Source organism: Macaca nemestrina, chromosome 17 (assembly GCF_043159975.1).
Source record: "Macaca nemestrina isolate mMacNem1 chromosome 17, mMacNem.hap1, whole genome shotgun sequence".
Lineage (NCBI taxonomy): Eukaryota > Metazoa > Chordata > Mammalia > Primates > Cercopithecidae > Macaca > Macaca nemestrina.
The window spans coordinates 39,898,586-39,917,338 of record NC_092141.1 but is presented as its reverse complement, the minus strand read 5'-3'; the positions used below and the strand labels follow the sequence as shown (position 1 = coordinate 39,917,338).

The 18,753-nt window shown below is 50.6% G+C and overlaps 1 protein-coding gene across 1 annotated transcript in view; it reads right to left on the bottom strand.

The window, feature by feature from the left end:
* LOC105485203 (RAB11 family interacting protein 4) overlaps positions 1 to 18,753 on the bottom strand; it is a 144,204-nt gene that overhangs the window by 44,803 nt on the left and 80,648 nt on the right. The window lies entirely within an intron of this gene.

Here is an 18,753-nt window from a genome sequence, read left to right as displayed (position 1 = left end):
CCGGGGCACCGACCAATGGCCGCGCGGCAGGCCCCGCCTCCGGAGGTGGAGCTCGTCTGGGCCAGCCTGGCTCCGTGCGGCCCGGGCCAGGACTCCAGGAGGCGGCGTGTGAGCTCGCGCCACTACCAGGTAGGCGCTGTAGTCTCCTTCCCGTTCCGCACCACCCTCACGGTTTGTTGTCATCGCACTGCGAGATTCTAGCCGGCGCTCCCCGGCTCACACGGCGCACGCCACCCCACACGGCCAGCCGCCGTCTCCACCCCCTAATGAGTCCGGGGGCGCCTGGGCTGACTTTCATCCTGAGTCCTACCCACAACTTTCCCAGCCTTTTCATGTGAAGTCGGAACCATCTCCATAACCAGCCCAGGAACACAAAGAACCAAGCGGCAACGAGAACTAAAGAACCAAAAAAAAGAAAAAAAGAAAAAAAAGAGAGGACCCTTCCTAGTTGAATGCTAGTAAATATTATTTATGTTAAACATGTGCCCTCAGGCTGGGCACAGTGGCTCGGACAAAGTGGCCGAGGCGGAGGATCTTTGAGGCCAGGAGTTTGAGACCAGCCTGGGCAACATAGCGACACCTTGTCTCTACAAAAAATTAAATGTTTAAAAATATACTCGCCATCCCCCCCATCACTCTTAACCATGCCCTGGACTTTAAAAAGGCAAAAATGAGATGAATGTAAAGCGGCAAATATTGCAAATGTGGTTGCCCTTCGACCTGCTGTTGAACTATATAACTTGAATGAGGGGAGAGATTTATCCTCCTGTCTGGCTCAAAGCCACCCTTGCCTTCCCTGAGTCTTGACCGGCCAACAAAGTGGCACCGGCACTTTGGTACGGGCAAGATCACTAGGGCATCTGGGTGCTTTGGTCCTGCACCACCCTAGACACGCACCCACACCCACACCCACACATGCACCCACCCACACACACATGCTCACACGCAGCAGCTTTGCCCACTTCTCTGCCTTTTTGCTGTCAAATTCCTTCTCCTCAGTCTCTCCTGCCAGTAAATTATCAGCGGCTCCTATGTTTACCAGGGCTTGTCTCTGAGACAAAGCAGCCCCTACGGCTCCCAGAACTGCTGGGGACTTTCCAAATGGGACAGCATTAACTAAAGGAGGGCCTCCTGGCCAGAGCCACCTGACAGAGGAGCTAGAGCTGTGGCCCAAGATAGAAACTCCACTGCCCCAGCCCTCTCCTCGCAAGGTGTGCCTTGCTGTTCAGAAATCTATGTGCAGAGGCCAGTCTGTTTCTCTTGTTTGTGTCTGCTCCCACAGTCTCTAACACACAGGAGTACTGTGGTGTATCATAAAGAACACACATGTTGGTTGGATGTGGTGACGCATACCTGTAATCCCAGTGCCTTTGGGAGGCCAAAGCAGGAGGGTTACTTGAGGCTAGGTATTTGAGGCCAGCTTGGACAACATAGCAACACCCCATCCCTACCAAAAAAATTAGAAATAAAAACATTAGCCAGATATGGTGGCACGTGCCTGTAGTCCCAGCTACTGGAGAGCCTGAGAAGGGAGGATCACTTGAGCCCAGGGGTTTGAGTCTGCAGTGAGCCATGATGGCACCACTGCACTCCAGCCTGGTTGACAGCAAGACCCTGTCTCTCTTTGTTTATTTATTTATTTTGAGATTTATATTTCATTCTGTTGTCCAGGCTGGAGTGCAGTGGCACAATCTCGGCTCACTGCAACCTCCGCCTCCCAGGTTCAAGTGATTCTTCTGCCTCAGCCTCCCAAGTAGCTGAGACTACAGGTGCGTGCCACCATGTCCAGCTAATTTTTGTATTTTTAGCAGAGACGGGGTTTCACAATATTGGCCAGGCTAGTCTTGAACTCCTGACCTCGTGATCTGCCCGCCTCAGCCTCCCAAAGTGCTGGGGTTACAGGCGTGAGCCAGTGCGCCTGGCTGACCCTGTCTCTATTTAAAATAAATAAATAAAAGTACTTACGTGGTGTATCATACCACTGGCTTTGAAGTCAAACAGACTTGGGTTTGAATTGAGTCTTATTTCCCAGATGTCCTGGGACAAGTTCTGTTACTTCTCTAAGACTCAATGTCTTTTCATCTGTAAAATGGGAATGGTACCTCACGGGATGTTGTACCCCCTAGCATAGTGGGTACACTTAATTTTAGGCACTCCTCAAAGGTGTGGTAAGTGATTGAGCCCATGCACCCTGGGCCCACTCTATCTGCCTTCCCAGCTCCACCCTGAGACCTTAACTCAGCAGCCTTCCATAAGGTTTTAGGATGTGGCTGAGTCCAGGGGCTCTATCTTGGTTTCCCTTCTTCCCTTCCAAGTCCAATGTTGCTCCTAAGGATAATTGGGCTCCAGAAAGCGGGTCACATGACAGGATCGTCCAGAACCAAGAAAGAAAAGCAGAAACCAAGGGTGATCATCCCTTCTGTGGTCCTGGCTGTCTCCCAGCGAAGGTCAATGGAGAAAGTCAGGCCTGTCAAGCCCCCTCCACATCCCCACCATGGGCAGCCTGAGCGACATTCTCAAGAGCTCTGTGGAATGGGTTGTGTCAGTAGGTCCCTCTTTATTTTTCTCAAGGGTAGTGGAGTGGGGAATGTCTCCAGGTACTTGTCCTTAAAAGTAGAGTGACAGGCCGGGTGCGGTGGCTCACGCTTGTAATCCCAGCACTTTGGGAGGCCGAGGCAGGTGGATCACCTGAGGTCGGGAGTTCAAGACCAGCCTGACCAACATGGAGAAACCCTGTCTCTACTAAAAATACAAAATTAGCCGGGGTGGTGGCACATGCCTGTAATCCCAGCTACTCGGGAGGCTGAGGCAGGAGAATCGCTTGAACCCGGGAGGTGGAGGTTGCGGTGAGCCGAGATCGCGCCATTGCACTCCAGCCTGGGCAAAAAAAGAGCGAAACTCTGTCTCAAAAAAAAAAAAAAAAAAAAAAAGTAGAATGACAGAGGAAGGCCACAGATGCATTGAACACTCCTGGGTTCAAAGCCTGCCCGGTTCCACTTACCAAGGGAAGTCAATGTTTTGGAGCCTTAGTCTCCACTTCTAGAAAATGGAAATAAGACTCTTCCTCTTGCAGTTGTGAAGTTTCAATGAAATGACGAAGTGTCTAGTGCAATGCCTGAGATGCTGCAGGTGCTCAATAAATGGTAGTTCCTAGTCACTACCAGCAGCATGAGCGAGCTGCAGTCTGATGCACTGGTTCTGTGCATGGGTGCTGGGGCCGAGGGCCATATCTTGGCTTTACCATCTTGTTGCTAAATGACCGTAGGCAAGTTTAAGTCCCAGTGTTTCAATTGCCTCATCTTTAACTTGGAGATAATAATAGTATGTGTTTTAGAACTATTGTGAGGATCAAAATAATCAGGGCCAGTAAAATACATAGAACAGAGCCTGGCACAGAGCAGGTAGCCAATAAACAGTAGCTATTACTCATGATCATTATGGCAAGAGGCTGAGGGGAACAGAGGTGAGGATTAGAGGCAGCCCGAGGGAAAATTTAGGACCCTGACTTTTGAGGTAAGGGCTAACACTTTCCAGCAGGGTTCAGAGAAGCAGTGATAGTCCAGTGGGGAGTGAGGTGGGGATGGTGACTGTATCTGATGGGTGGGATTAGACACGGGATGAATACGGGATCTGAGGGCTCTAATACAGGCTAGGACTCTGTCCTTGGTTCAAACGGGGGCTAAGAGTGAGTTAATAGGAAGTATAATCCTGCCTTCTGAGCACAGCACCACCTGTGAGGATGTGGGGAAGGAAGGTCTTGACTTAGGTACCCTGGTCTCTTAGCATTACTGTGAGGTTCCTTTTTTTTTTTTTTTTTTTTAATTAAAGAGACAGGGTTAGGCCGGGCGCGGTGACTCACACCTGTAATCCCAGCACTTTGGGAGGCCGAGGCAGGTATATCACCTGAGGTCAAGAATTCGAGACCAGCCTGGCCAACATGGCGAAACTCTGTCTCTACAAAAAAATACAAAAATTAGCTGGGTGTAGTGGCGAGCTCTTGTAATCCCAGATACTCCGGAGGCTGAGGCAGGAGAATCACTTGAACCCAGGAGGTAGAGGCTTCAGTGAACCAAGATTGTGCCACTGCACTCTAACGTGGGTGACAGAGGGAGACTGTCTAAAAAATAAATAAATACATAAAAAGGACCTTGCTCTGTTGCCTAGGCTGAAGTGCAGTGGCGCAATCATAGCTCACTGCAGCCTCAAACTCCTAGGCTCAAGCAATCCCCCCACCTCAGCTTCCCAAAATGCTGGGATTACAGGTATGAGCCACCATGCTTGGCCTAAGTCTATTTTCTTTCTGCTGCCACCATGCAAGAGTTAGCTCAACATTAGATGGTGTAAAGAAGCAACATTCTGCACATGTTTGGGGCCATGTGGAACGACTGGCTAAATATATATATGGTTTCATGATCATTATTTTGAGAAAAGAACCCTTCTGAACATTACCTAATGTTAACATTAGCCAAGCAACTGATGCCAACCAATATCAGCCAAGTGAACAAACAACAGCTGACATAAATAGTATTGGAGCTAAAACAAAAAGTCTGGCAAGTTGTTCTCAAACTGAGTTCCTTGGAACCCTCAGGGTTTTGTGGAGACTTCGCAAAAGGGAAGGTGTACTTCAGGGGGACCACAAAAATAGCTCCACTTCTGTCTGCTGTACATGCTGTCTTCTGCATGAGACTCCATGTGAATAAAGGGTTCTATGGCTTTAAAAATGTTTAAAATCACTCGTATAGTATAACCATTTCCAAGACAGGGGAATGAGCCCCAGAGGTGGGAAATGGCATCTCCCCTCACAAGTAGCACAGTTAGTGGTGGAGCCAGGGGTAGAACCAGGTCTCATGACTCTCAGTCTAGTGCTCTCCAAGGTGGACACCGGTCATTAATCAGGACCGTGAGCATCAGTCAAACCCGGTCCATCTTAGCAGGGCTTGATTCTGTCAACACACACACAGAGGACATTCTTTTTTTTTTTTTTTTTTTTTTTTGAGGCGCAGTCTCACTCTGTCACCTGGGCTGGAGTACAGGGGCACGATCTCGGCTCACTGCAACCTCCGCCTCCCGGGTTCAAGCGATTCTCCTGCCTCAGCCTCCTGAGTAGCTGGGACTACAGGCGTATGACACCACGCCTGGCTAGTTTCTGTATTTTTAGTAGAGATGAGGTGTCACCATGTTGGTCAGGATGGCCTTGAACTCCTGACCTTGTGATCCGCCTGCCTTGGCCTCCCAAAGTGCTAGAATTACAGGTGTGAGCCACCACTCCCCGCCAGAGGACATTATTTCTGCCCAGCTGGGGCTCTGTGTGGAAAAGGCCCCCTGGCAGCTGGCTAGGACTTTACCACAAGCACTCATCCTCTCTCACCTCTCTCTCAGAGGTCCTTTGACTCCACACTCAGGAAGTTCAGCTACAACTCTTAAATCTCAGCTTTCATCCCAGGTGATAAATTCAGTATTTGACGACTTAAGCAGTGGCTTAGGGAAGGGACTACCAAGTAAGTAGGCAGGACTCTGAGACTGCAGAGGCCTCTTGACCCGTTCCCATTTTTTTTTTTTTTTTTTTTTTTAAGACAGAGTCTCCCTCTGTCGCCCAGGCTTGAGTGTAGTGATGCGATCTTGGCTCACTGCAACCTCTGTCTCCTGGGGTTCGGGTGATTCTTGTGTCTCAGCCTCCTGAATAGCTGGGATTATAGGCATACGCCACCACACTTAGCTAATTTTTTGTATTTTTAGTAGAGATGGGGTTTTGCTATGTTGACCAGGCTAGTCTCAAACTGGCCTCAAGTGATCTGCCCGTTTCGGCCTCCCAAAGTGCTAGAATTACAGGCGTGAGCCACCACACCTGGCCCCCAATTTTTTATTTAGACAAAAAATGGGAGTGACTCCTGGATCCCAGAGCCCTCTCTCTCCAGTGGGGATGTGTCTAGGGGTCTGCACTAAGCTGGCATCTTCTCTGACCACTCCTTCCTCTGCCTCTTCCCACCAAACCCAGTGAAGATGCAGGAGGCCTGGGTTCTGGGCTCTCCCTAACTTTTTGGGCCTCAGACTCCTCCCCTGGAAAAGCTCTTGGCTGGACAGCATCTTTAGGTCTCTTCCAATTCTGCAACTCTGTGCCAGCCCAGGAGAGGATCTTGGACTGTGGAAACAAGGTGTTTCCCTTGGCAAACACCCCGGTGTTGGTGACTGTCCATTGGCTGGGATGATTTCACCAGTCTGCCCCTGGGGCTGGGCTCTCTCATAACATCTGGCTGGATGCTGTGCAGACGGAGGAGGACCTGGACTTATTGACTCTGGAGCCCAGGTTGAGTCTTCAGAAGCTCCAAGCTCTATTTTTGTCAATGTGTGCATGTATAAACAATGGGTTTTCTTACTCATTCCAGCCCAGAGAAAGGGGGAAAATGGTGAGAAAACCAGTGTTTCCTCCCTAACAAACATCCACTCTGACTCATTCAGTCATCCAAGAAGAGGAGGTGGCAGGGGAGGAGGAAGTCCAGCAAGGTCTTCTTTTGACTTGAATTGGGTGAGGGCAAGGAGAAAAACTTCCTTTTCCTCTACTCTTGGTAACATCAGGTAACTGCAAACCCAGACAGTGAAAACAACTCTTCTCTCCCCATACACCTCACCGCCCCCACCTCCTCCCAGACTTGGGCAGCACAGAGGTCCCACCCAGGGTGCCACTGCCCATGTCTCTGATTGGCCATTAACTCAGCTGGAAGCTTTGTAGGAGTGGACTGCCCTTTTTTAGGAGTAGACAACCCTTTAAAGCAGTGGTTCCTAAACTGCACTGCACATCAGGATCACCTGAAGAACTTAAAAAACGATTGGAATCACTTGAACCTAAAAAAATGTTAGTAACAGGCCAGGCGCGGTGGCTCACGCCTGTAATCCCAGCACTTTGGGAGGCCAAGGTGGCGGATCACGAGGTCAGGAGATTGAGACCAGCCTGGCTAACACAGTGAAACCCCGTCTCCACTAAAAATACAAAAAAACTAGCCGGGCGTGGTGGTGAGCGCCTGTAGTCCCAGCTACTCGGGAGGCTGAGGCAGGAGAATGGCATGAACCCAGGAGGCGGAGCTTGCGGTGAGCTGAGATCACGCCACTGCACTCCAGCCGGGGCGACAGAGCGAGACTCCATCTCAAAAAAAAAAAAAAAAAAAAAAAAAATTGTCAATAACATACCCCATGGCAACCTAATCTGAATGTCACGGTGGAAGCCAGGTGTTGGCAGTTTTTAAAGATCCCAGTGATTCTGATGCAGCGGTTTGGGAACTGCTTTGCTAAAGGCTTGCTGACAACAGTGGGTGCTGACATGATCACAGGTGAAGGGATCGTTTGTTCTTTCAATCCTTCATTCATTCTTTCATTCATTCCTTCATTCTATCAGTCATTCCTTCATTAATTCCTTCATTCGTTCAAGAACAGTTAGTGCCAGGCTCTGTTCTAGGTGTTGTAGACACAGCCTTGATCAGTACCAAGTCTTGATTGATTCTCGTGGAGCTGACATTTTAGTGGAGAAGTCGGGTGATGAAACAATAAATTAATGAGTGACATGTATAATATGTGCTCTGAAGAAAAACAAAGCAGGGTACGGGCACACAGAGACCCTGCAGCCAGGGGGACTATTTCCTTTCTTTTTTTTTTTTTTGTTTGTTTGAGACGGAGTCTGGCTCTGTCGCCAGGCTGGAGTGCAGTGGCGTGATCTCAGCTCACTGCAACCTCTGCCTCTTGGGTTCAAGCAATTCTCATGCCTCAACCTCCGGAGTAGCTGGGATCACAGGCATGTGCCACCACACCCAGCTAATTTTTTTATTTTTAGTAGAGACAGGGTTTCACCATGTTGGCCAGGGTTGTCTCAATCTCCTGACCTAAAGCGATCCGCTCACTTCGGCCTCCCAAAGCGCTGGGATTACAGGCATGAGCCACCGCACCCGGCCAGGGGGACTATTTTCACTTTGGATTTAGGCACCAATTTTTGCTTCAGGAAAGGGTGGCTGTGCACTTGCCTGCTACTCCAGACTTTATTCTTTACCCACTCTCTGGCCAAAACAGCCTTTCTTGACCATGCTCAACGTCCTACCTGCTGCCTCCCTGCTTGCCTCTTTCTCATAAGCCTTCTTCAGGGCCGAGGCCTGGCATCCTGGCACACAGTGTTCTCGCTCCTCCTCCTCCCCAACTGTCAGGAGTAACATCGGACAGGAGCCTGCACAAGGCAGTAATCTGTCCAGGATCATTATGTGCAGCCGCCGAGGGCTTGTGGGATGAGAGGCTGTGTGGAGCAGTGGAGAAACAGTGGAATTGAGGGCCGGAAGACCTGGATTTGAGGCCTGGATCTGCCACACATTGGCTAAAGGCAAGTAACTTCACCAAGCCTCAGTTTCCTCCTCAGTCAAACGGAGAGAGTACAACCCACTTTGTAAGACTGGGAGGTGCGTTAGAAGAGAAAAAGTCAAAGACTTTCGCCAAGTGTTTTGCAAATATGAGGACTTTAAAACAATTATCTAGGCCTACATAAACATGAAATCACAGTGCATTAAAGCTTGAAGGGATCCCATTTCACAAATGAGAAACTGAGGCCTAGAGAGAAGAAATGACTTACCTATAGTCACAAAGCTTGCTAATGGCAGACGGACCCACACCAATCCTAGAAAAGGGAGGTGGTTGGGAGTAGAATAGGTATGCTGTTTTTAGTACCAAACTTTTGGCCTCCTCTGTCCACTAGGCAAACTCCTATTCATCCTTCAAAACTCCACCCAGGTATGATTTCCCAGGTGATGCCTTCCCTGTCTTCTCCAGTGATAATAAATTATTCCTTGACTTCATGATCTCTATGCCTCAATCACAAGCTCCGTTACTATGAGGAACACACTGAATTGTCAGGATTGGCCTCCTGTCAGGTCCCCTACAATTCTGCAATTCCTGAGGACAGGGTCCATGCCTCTGGTGTCTTTGGACTTAAGCTCCTAACATGTCTGGCACACAGTAGTCACCTGGGGAATGGTTAGGGCCCTGAATGGGACTGAGAATCCCTCACCCTCAGACAATGGAAAGCTGAGAACTTGATTTGTGAATTAGCGGAAGCCTTTTCTGAAGTTCCTGAGATGGGCATTTGAAAGGAGAGAGACCTTTCTCAAGATCAAGCTGCCCTCTTCCCAGACACATCACATCTCAACTCTGAAGAAACAACTCCTCTACCTAACAGGAACCTTGGACAGGGGCCCCGAAACCAAGGAGAGAACATTTCCCTGCAGCCTATTATTAATAATAGCTATGAACTATGTGGCAGCCACTTCATTTCTTATTTTAATCCAACAATCTTGTAGAGTAGATGTTACCGCACTCATGATACAGATAAGGAAACTGAGGCTCAAGAGGATTAAGTGGTGGCAGAGCCAAGATTTGTACCCAGATCTGGCCCATGTTCAGGACTCCCTTCTGCCTCTCTCGTTGCATCATTGGCTTACTTACAGCAACTAGAATTGCCTGGGAAGCAGCAGAAACTAATAAGGATGATTGAAGACCAGGAGCAATAAAAGGCCTCAAGTTCCTCTTCATCATCCTTGGGTTGCAGGTGTCCACTGTCCAACTCAGCAGTGTCTCAATCAGTTGCAGCCCACATCAGGTGTCTATGATTCACCCACATGCACCTCTGTGGTCCTGCCTGCTAGCTTAGAGCCGAGGAGTGGCCACTTCCTGGTGTTGACTTGGCTGCTGCCTCCTGCCCCAGTTCTGAGCCCAGGGAGACACATCCTGCCATTTCCCTGGCTGCCACCAGATAAGCTAAGCAGGATGAGGCCAGGGCTCCAGGGATAGAGGGAAGGAAGAAGTATTTGTTGTTTTCAAAGATGTGTTTTGTGGAAACCCCATCCCACTGTGACAGCAAGCAAGTGATCTGTGGTCAAATCACTCCCTCTTGGAGATGTCACAGGCACCTCTGCAGGAGAGAAGCCTCCCTAGCTTTTAACCCCAGGCTTCCTTAAGGCAATTGGGCTTGGACAGGACCCTTCTTATTTAACAACACAAGGGATCAGCGTTCTGAGAAGAGCACACTTGGGAAAACAATGTACCAGGCTCCCAACACACACAGAAGGCAGATGTTACGTTCATCTTAAAGGTATTAACAGCTGGCCAGGTGTGGTGGCTCACGCCTGTAATCCCAGCACTTTGGGAGGCCAAGGCGGGTGCATCTTTGAGGTCAAGGGTTCAAGACCAGCCTGGCCAACATGGGGAAACCCCGTCTCTGCTAAAGATACAAAAATTAGCTGGGCATGGTGGTGGTTGCCTGTAATCCCAGTTACTCAGGAGGCCGAGGCAGGAGAATCACCTGAACCCGGGAGGTGGAGGTTGCAGTGAGCCGAGATCTAGCCACTGCACTCCAGTTTGGGTGACAGAGTGAGACTCCTTCTCAAAAAAAAAAAAAAAAAGTATTAACAGCAAATGGTCACACAGCACTTAATATACACAAGCTCCATTCTAGTGCTTCATGTGATATGACCTCATTTAATCCTCCCGACAACCCTACGAGGCAGGTATTATCCCCATTTTACAGATGGGGGAACTGAGGCTCAGAAAGGTTACTCAAGGATATACAGCTAGTAAGTTGAGAGCCAGGAGTCAAACCCAGGCAGCCTGGCTCCAGAGACTGTGCACCTAGCCATTATCCTATGTAAAAAAGAGAAGCTCATGTTTGTATAATAAAATGACTTCCCCAAAGTAACCATCATAGAAATAAGACCATCCATTCATTCACCCCGTCGTTCATTTACTCAAACAAGAATCACTGAGCAGGAACCGTAGGCCAGGCCTAGTGCTGGCCACCCACAGATCAAGGAAGAACAAGGTGCAGCCTTGCTGTGCACCTGCCGGCCGCCTGTCCAGGCACCTCTGACACCCGCGCTGCTCTTCTCCCCACAGCTTGTCTGGGGACCTGGGGCTCTGCTGTCAGCTTCGCGCCCTCCCAGCCATGGCTTCTCATCTATATCTGATGAGTCAAGAAGGGTGGGCGGCAGGCACCCAGATTCTCCCCAAGCCCGGGCTTCTTCCTCAGCCCCACAGGGGAGCACTGAGCCCCCACCAGGTAAGTGCCCCGTCCTCACAGTCGTGTGGGTGCTCCCTGCCTCCCTGAGGAACACGCCAGCTGGCAGCCATTAGTCTCAGATTTAGCCGCCTCCTGAGAGAAGAATAACTGTTAGGCCAGGATGACAGTGGACGATGACAACTCTGAGTCTGTTCTGGGGTTGGAAGGACATGCACTGAAAGGCTTGTAACTCCACTCTGAAAGCAAACAGAGTCCCCCACAATTGTCTCCTAAATTATCTCAGTGATGCTGGGATGAAGAAGTATCCCAAACCACAACAAGCAAGCCACCCCACAAAAGACAGAAGAAGGGCTGTGGGCTCTGCCCTGTGGAGAAGGCGGTGGGGCTGAGGAGAGGGTGGCTCCCTGGGGCCTGCCCAAGTTTATCCCTGAATAAACAGGAGGCCGCAGCAGACCGGATGGGCTGGTGTCGGGAGACTGGCTGGCCTCCGTGCTCAGTCACAGATGCCTCCTTTGTGCCTCCCCTGCCAGGGCTGGGCTGGGCTGGGCAAAGGAAAACCAAAGGCGCCCGGCCTCTGGACACGGAGCCACTGTTCTACCCACTTAGGGGAAAACCATAGCCTGGCAACAGCTCTGTGGCTGCAGCCCAGGCGGGCTGAAGGAGCTTCTGTGTTCAGGTAGAAACTGGAGAGGCCGGGGCAGTGGGGAGACCGGCTGCTCAAAGGGTGTCCTAAAAAAGAAACCTTTCTTCCAAGCCAGGTCCCCTGCGGTCCCCACTGGATCACGAGGCCACATTCATGGGGCAAAGCCCCGTAGTGCCCCGCCAGCCCAGGTTTCAGCCCCAGCTCTGCTACTACTACCTGTAGCTTGTCTAGTCTCTTAGCCTTGGTTTCTTTTTTTTTTTTTTTTTTTTTTTGAGACGGAGTCTCGCTGTGTCACCCAGGCTGGAGTGCAGTGGCCGGATCTCAGCTCACTGCAAGCTCTGCCTCCCGGGTTTTTACGCCATTCTCCTGCCTCAGCCTCCCGAGTAGCCGGGACTACAGGCGCCCGCCACCTCGCCCGGCTAGTTTTTTGTATTTTTTAGTAGAGACGGGGTTTCACCGTGTTAGCCAGGATGGTCTCGAACTCCTGACCTCGTGATCCGCCCGTCTCGGCCTCCCAAAGTGCTGGGATTACAGGCTTAAGCCACCGCGCCCGGCCAGCCTTGGTTTCTTATGTGACCAACAGGGTTGATAGTACACATGAGGCCGGGCACGGTGGCTCACACCTGTAATCCCAGCACTTTGGGAGCCTGAGGTGGGTGGATCCCTTGAGGTTAGGAGTTCGAGACCAGCCTGGTCAACATGGTGAAATCTCTCTACTAAAAATACAAAATTAGCCAGGCGTGATGGTGTGCACCTATAATCCCAGCTACTTGGGAGGCTGAGGCAGGAGAATCGCTTGAACCCAGGAGGCAGACGTTGCAGTGAGCCAATATTGCACCACTGCACTCTAGCCTGGGCGACAGAGGAGGACTCCGTATCAAAAAACAACAAAAGTACAGTTGATTCTCATTATTTGCAGTAGTTATGCTCTATGAAGTCACTACGAACACAGAATCGTGAATACTGAAACATTGCCCCTAGGGGAAATACTGGTTGAATTCCTGTGAGCCTCTGATCACAACATTTTCATCAAACAATCAACGCATAACCTTGTTTGAAGCATGTCTCTGTTTAAAGACACTGTATTTAATACATATTGTTGATTCATTAACATTGAACTCACTGTAGCTCACGCCTGGGCAAAGCTTATCTAACAGTCGTTATTTTCTCCACAAGGCACATCTCAGCCTTCTTGCATTTAGGAACACTAGACAGCCTTTGGGGGCCATTTCAAATAGCAAAATCGCCAATAAAAAACACAAAAATGCAGAAAATGTGGCACTAACTAGACCGTGAAGAGGACACTCGTTTACAGTATGACAGCTGAAATAAGACGGCCGCTTGTCGCCTCGTTTGACCTCAGCTGGGAACATGCACGTTGGGAAACTCACATCTTCACCACCCTAAGAATGTTTGCAAATGACCACAAAGGCTCTGCGAGTATTGATTTTGGTGTTACAAATGAATTTCAGCAAGCAGGCAAATTTGCAAATACAGAATGTGCAACTAATAAGGACCAACTGTATCTGTGTCACAGGGGTTTTGAGGGATGGCTTGTTAAATGACAGAATGCACGACGAATGCTTAGCATAGCAACAGCTCAAATCTTTTTACTGTAACTAGTATTACTTGCTGAACCTACCACGTCTTGACAGCTTAGAATATCTTTGTGCTTTTTCCAGCGAATGAAGCCCAGAGTTAGGTCTGAAGCACACCAGTGCCCTTTGCAGCCGGGAGACTTGCAGGTTAAGCTGACTCTTTCTTCTTGTCTTCTCATCTCCAGCACCGCTTCCCACCACTCACTCACAGCCAATGACCGTGCCTAATGACCTCCCCACCAGGTCTACGCTCCAACCTGCACAGGTGCCTCTACTCTGCCTTCTTCCTGATACAAAGCATTATTCACAGATGGACCGTTCCATGTGGGCCCTGGACCCCATCCCCTCCAAGGTTTTGCTCCTGCCACTCCCCTTCTAAATCATCCATTTCTCCTTCTCTGCGAGTTCCTCTCCTCACCAGATGATGCCCCTGGCTTTAAAAGTTCCTCCAAGTTCCTCCCTGAACACCACAGCGGTTGAAATGAACTAACTAGAGTGTCATGGGTCCTCATCTTACCCGGACAATCCTCATAGCACCTGGCGAGGTGAATCTCTCCCTTTTTTTTTTTTTTTTTTTTGAGACAGAGTTTCGCTCTGTCATGCCCAGGCTGGAGTGCAGTGGCGCGATCTCGGCTCACTGCAACCTCCATCTCCTGGGTTCAAGCTATTCTTCTGCCTTAGCCTCCCAGGTAGATGGGATTATAGGCACCAGATCTCTCCTTTAAACACTTTCTTTTTTCTTTTTTTTTTTTTTCTCTTTTTTGAGGTGGAGTCTAGCTCTGTCCCCCAGGCTGGAGTGCAGTGGCGCAATCTCAGCTCACTGAACCTCTGTCTCCCAGGTTCAGGTGAATCTCCTGCCTCAGCCCCCCTGAGTAGCTGGGACTAGAGGCATGCACCACCACATCTGGCTAACTTGTGTATTTTCAGTAGAGATGGGTTTCACCATATTGGCCAGGCTGGTCTCGAACTCCTGATAAGTGATCCATCCACCTCGGCCTCCCAAAATACTGGGATTACAGGCGTGAGCCATCACGCCTGGTCCCTTTAAACCTTTCTTGGCTTGGTTCCAGGGCACCACCCCTCCAACCTCCTCAGCTCTCAAGGTTGGCATGCTCTGTGCTTCAGTCCTCTTCCCTTCTCACCTAGCCTGAGACTTTAAATTCCCATGATGTCCTCACCCCACATTGTTGTTGCCCAGCCTAGACCTCTTCCCGGAGCTCCAAACTAAATGCATCCAGTTGCCTGTGAGGAAGTTGACCGGGGAATGTCTTAGGGCTTGGCCTGTGAGGGCACAAGGGATACAGGGTGGGCAGAGGGAGAAGTGGATTGCATTGCAGCTGCAAGGAGCCTCAGCTGACCCCCGGGTCATCTGGAGCCAGGACAGTCCTTCAAAGTTGCCCAGAAAGAGGTAAGGGGGCAAAATCATTGTGTCCCCACATGGACCAGTCTTCAGATGAGGGCTGCCCCAGGGTGGATCTGTCATCCTGGGCAATGTAGCCCCTTTGGCTCCTGGGGACGGTCTGCAGCAGCCAACACTTCCAGCAGGTGGGAGATCAAGGGCCTTGGACCTCAACGGGATATGGACGCATACCAGTGTGCAGATGACTTCAACTGACTATTCAGTGGGCAGTCAAATTAACATGCCCACCGCCCAAATGTCAAGTTTCCCCTTCATGCCTGCTGAGCAAATGGCATCAACCTCCATGCAGGAGCTCAGGTGAGGACCACGGGATAGCCCTGGATGACTCTTTCCTCCACCCATATCAGCAGTCCTGGCAGCCTGGCCGAGCTGACCGCTTCTCACTGCCCTAGACCAAGCCACCTCCTTCTCACCTTCTTTTCCTTGGACAAATGCAACCCTCTAATTCTTCCCGATTCCAGTGCTATCTTCCTCCAGGTGCTGCAGGGCCTCTGTTTTGAGACAGAGTCTCGCTCTGTCACCCAGGCTGAAGTGCAGTGGCGTGATCTCAACTCCTGCAGCCTCTAACTCCTGGGCTCCAGTGATCCTCCCATCTCAGCCTCCAAGTAGCTAGGACTACAGGAACATGCAACATGCCCAGCTAATTTTTCTTTCTTTTCTTTTTTTCTTTCTTCCTTTTTTTTTCTTTCTTTTTTTTTTGTAGAGACTGGGTCTTGCTTTGTCGTCCAGGCTGGTCTTGAACTCCTGGTCTCAAGCGATCCACCTGCCTCAGCCTCCCAAAGTGCTGGGATTACAAGCGTGAGCCACTGTGACTCGCCAGAGATCTTTTTAAAACATCAAGCAAGTCTTGTCATTTCCCAGCTGAAAACCCTCGCCTAGCCTCTTGTGCAGACTCCTTGCTCGTGCTCTCAGAACCTCCGCCCGGGTCCTCCTTCCATTCCATTCCGCCTTCCCATCACTCAGCCACCAAACAGCCACGCTCTTTCCCACTCCCCCACCTCACGTGCCTCCATCTCTCACTTCTTTTTTTCTTTTTTGTTTTTTCGAGACGAGTCTTGCTCTGTCGCCCAGGCTGGAGTGTAGTGGTGCAATCTCAGCTCACTGCAACCTCCACCTCCCAGGTTCAAGCGATTCTCCTGCCTCAGCCTCCTGAGTAGCTGGGTCTACAGGTGCCCGCCACCACGCCCAGTTAATTTTTGTATGTTTAGCAGAGATGGGGTTTCACCATGTTGGCCAGGCTGGTCTCGAACTTCTGACCTCAAGATATCCACCCTCCTCGGCCTCCCAAAGTACTAGGATTACAGGCGTGAACCACCGTGCCCGGCCTCCATCCCTCACTTGTGTCTGGCTCAGCTCAGGTCACCTCCCGCATGAGGCTCTCTTCCTAGAGAAAAACCCCCACCATGGCCATCCCTGTCTTCCCTTCTGCTTCTCCTCCTTTACCCACTTTCTCTATCAGCATGGGCGCTACTGACTGATTTCCGTGTTCATGGTCTTGCCTTCTCCCCTCGGACCGCAATTCTTTGAGAGAAGGGACCATGTCTTCCCATGCACAGGTGTATCCCTGGTGTGCGGCTGGGACTCATCCTGGGCCGTTCGTTGTAAGGACCTGGGATGGTGAGCGCTGGGGCCGCCTGTGGCCGTGTCTCTGAATGAAGCCTTTATGATGAGTGCCATGACTCAGCACGTAAGGCCCAGCTTGGCTGCCAGCTCCCTGCGCTGGCCCTGACCCCCGAACCAGAACCAGCCACTCTCTCGCCAGGTTCCCCGCGCTGGGTATGGTGGGAGCGCTCATCACGTGGCACTGCACAGTGGTTCTTTTTGAGGACAGGGCAGCGCTCAGCCAGGTCTGGGGATCTGACCTCAGGTGAGCAGCCCCTTTCCTGTTCCATGACTCTACATTTTTTTTTTTTTTTTTTTAAGATAGAGTTTTGCTCTTTTTGCCCAGGCTGGAGTGCAATGGCACAATCTCAGCTCACTGCAACCTCCGCCTCCTGGGTTCAAGCTGTTCTCCTGCCTCAGCCTCCCATGTAGCTGGCATTACAGGTGACTGCCACCACGCCCGGCTAATTTTTTGTATTTTTAGTAGAGATGGGGTGTCACCATGTTGGCCAGGATGGTCTTGATCTCTTGACCTCGTGATCCACCCACCTCAGCCTCCCAAAGTGGTGTGAGCCACTGCGCCCAGCCCCATGACTCTGCATTTGAGGGCTTCAGCCAAGGCACCTCCCCACCTGACAAGGCTCCCTGTTTCAGACACAGGTCCAGGCCCAGCCTGCAAGGTTCATTGCCAGCTTGAGCCTCAGGGTCTCCCCCTGGGCAGCAGCAGGGTGAGGGCCTTTCATCCTCACACTAGCACTGAGAGCTCCGGAGCGGCTTCTGTGCACACCCAGACTGTCCCCCAGCACCTCTAGCCTGCTCACGGCTGGGCACGCGGCCATCTGTCTCCCCTTCAGCAGCCCTGACTTTGCAGCTGGGCTCGGCCACTTCCCAGCTGGGTGACCTTGGGCAACCTGTTTGACAGCTGAGCCTGTTATCTGTGAAATGGGGATAAGAATAATATCTCTCTCACAAAGTTGTTGGGGGCTTGGCTGGGGTAGCATCTCTAAAGCACTTAGTTCCTGTGACCTCAATATGTTTACACTTCTATGAGTGCTCCAGCACTGAGATATGTGACCAGATATTATAATCCTGGACACTTAAAAAACTCCCATTTCCAGCTGGGCGCAGTGGCTCACGTCTGTAATCCCAGCACTTTAGAAGGCTGAGGCAGGAGGATCGCTTGAGGCCATGAGTTTGAGACCAGACTTGACAACATAGTAAGACCTTATCTCTACAAAAAAAAAAAAAAAAAAAATGAGCTGGGCATGGTGGTGTGTGCCTGTGGTCCCAGGTACTCAGGAGGTTGGGGTGGAAGGGTTGTTTGAGATCAGGAGGCCAAGGCTGCAGTGAGCCATGATCACACCACTGCACTCCAGCCAGGGTGGCAGTGAAAGCCTATCTCAAAAAAAAAACAAAAACCTTTCATTTCCCAGACATACTTTTATCACATATGATTTTAAAACATTTGCTTCAGCTTTTAACCAGGACTAATGGAAATATCAAACGTTTCTGTATTTAAAAACAGTAACATTGATTTTTTAAATAAAACTTCTATAGAAAACTGCATCTACTATGTGGCCCATTGTCTCCTCTCTAACGACTCCCCTCCCCCTTGAAGCCTTTATGATGAGTGCCATGACTCAGCTGGCAAGGCCCTCCTGCCAGGAGTTTATAGGGGACGGTCATTTTAGAGGAGACAATGTTCACTTGCCTCTCTGAGTCTCAGTGCTCACATCTGTGAAATGGGGATAAACATACCTCCCACACAAGATGGTTTCAAGGCCCACTCGGTAACTGGCTTCATGCACCTGGCACAGTGGGTGGCACATGGTAGGTGCTTAAGCAGCACTCATCCCCATGGTGCCACACCCCAGCCCATGTGTTAAGCACCTGCTTCCCTCCGTTTGATCATGAGAGCCACGTATCATCCATTCCTGCTTCTGCCAGGCCTGTGGGGATGCTCAGAGATAAGCCTGCTCCCCTACTGTAGTTCTCTGGGCCCAATACTTGGGCTCTCCCTGCTTGCCTACCTGCCTTTTGAACTCTGACCTTCATGATTTTAAGGCATCTCATGTATGTCACTGTGAGCACCTCCAAGGCAACAAGTAGCAGAGCATCAATCACCCTTCTGGGAAGAAATGTGCCAGTGGGTAGAGCAGAAAGCCAGGAGAGGGCTGGTGTTTGCATCAGTGAGGGCCAGATCTGCGGCCGTACCCATGGTGCAGGTGCCTGAGGACCACACGAGGGCTTCCTGTGTCTGGGAGACTGACTTTTCTTGGACTCTGCTGCCCCAGGGAGGTCACAACCATTTTGATAGTGGCAGACAGAGGACGTGGAATGGGTCTCAGAAGCAGCGATGCTCAGGCCCTCAGCTTCCTCCGTTCCCACAGTGAGAGGGGAGGAGATTAGACCGTGTGGCCTTTGAGAAGGTCATGAGGTCACATGAGTCTGC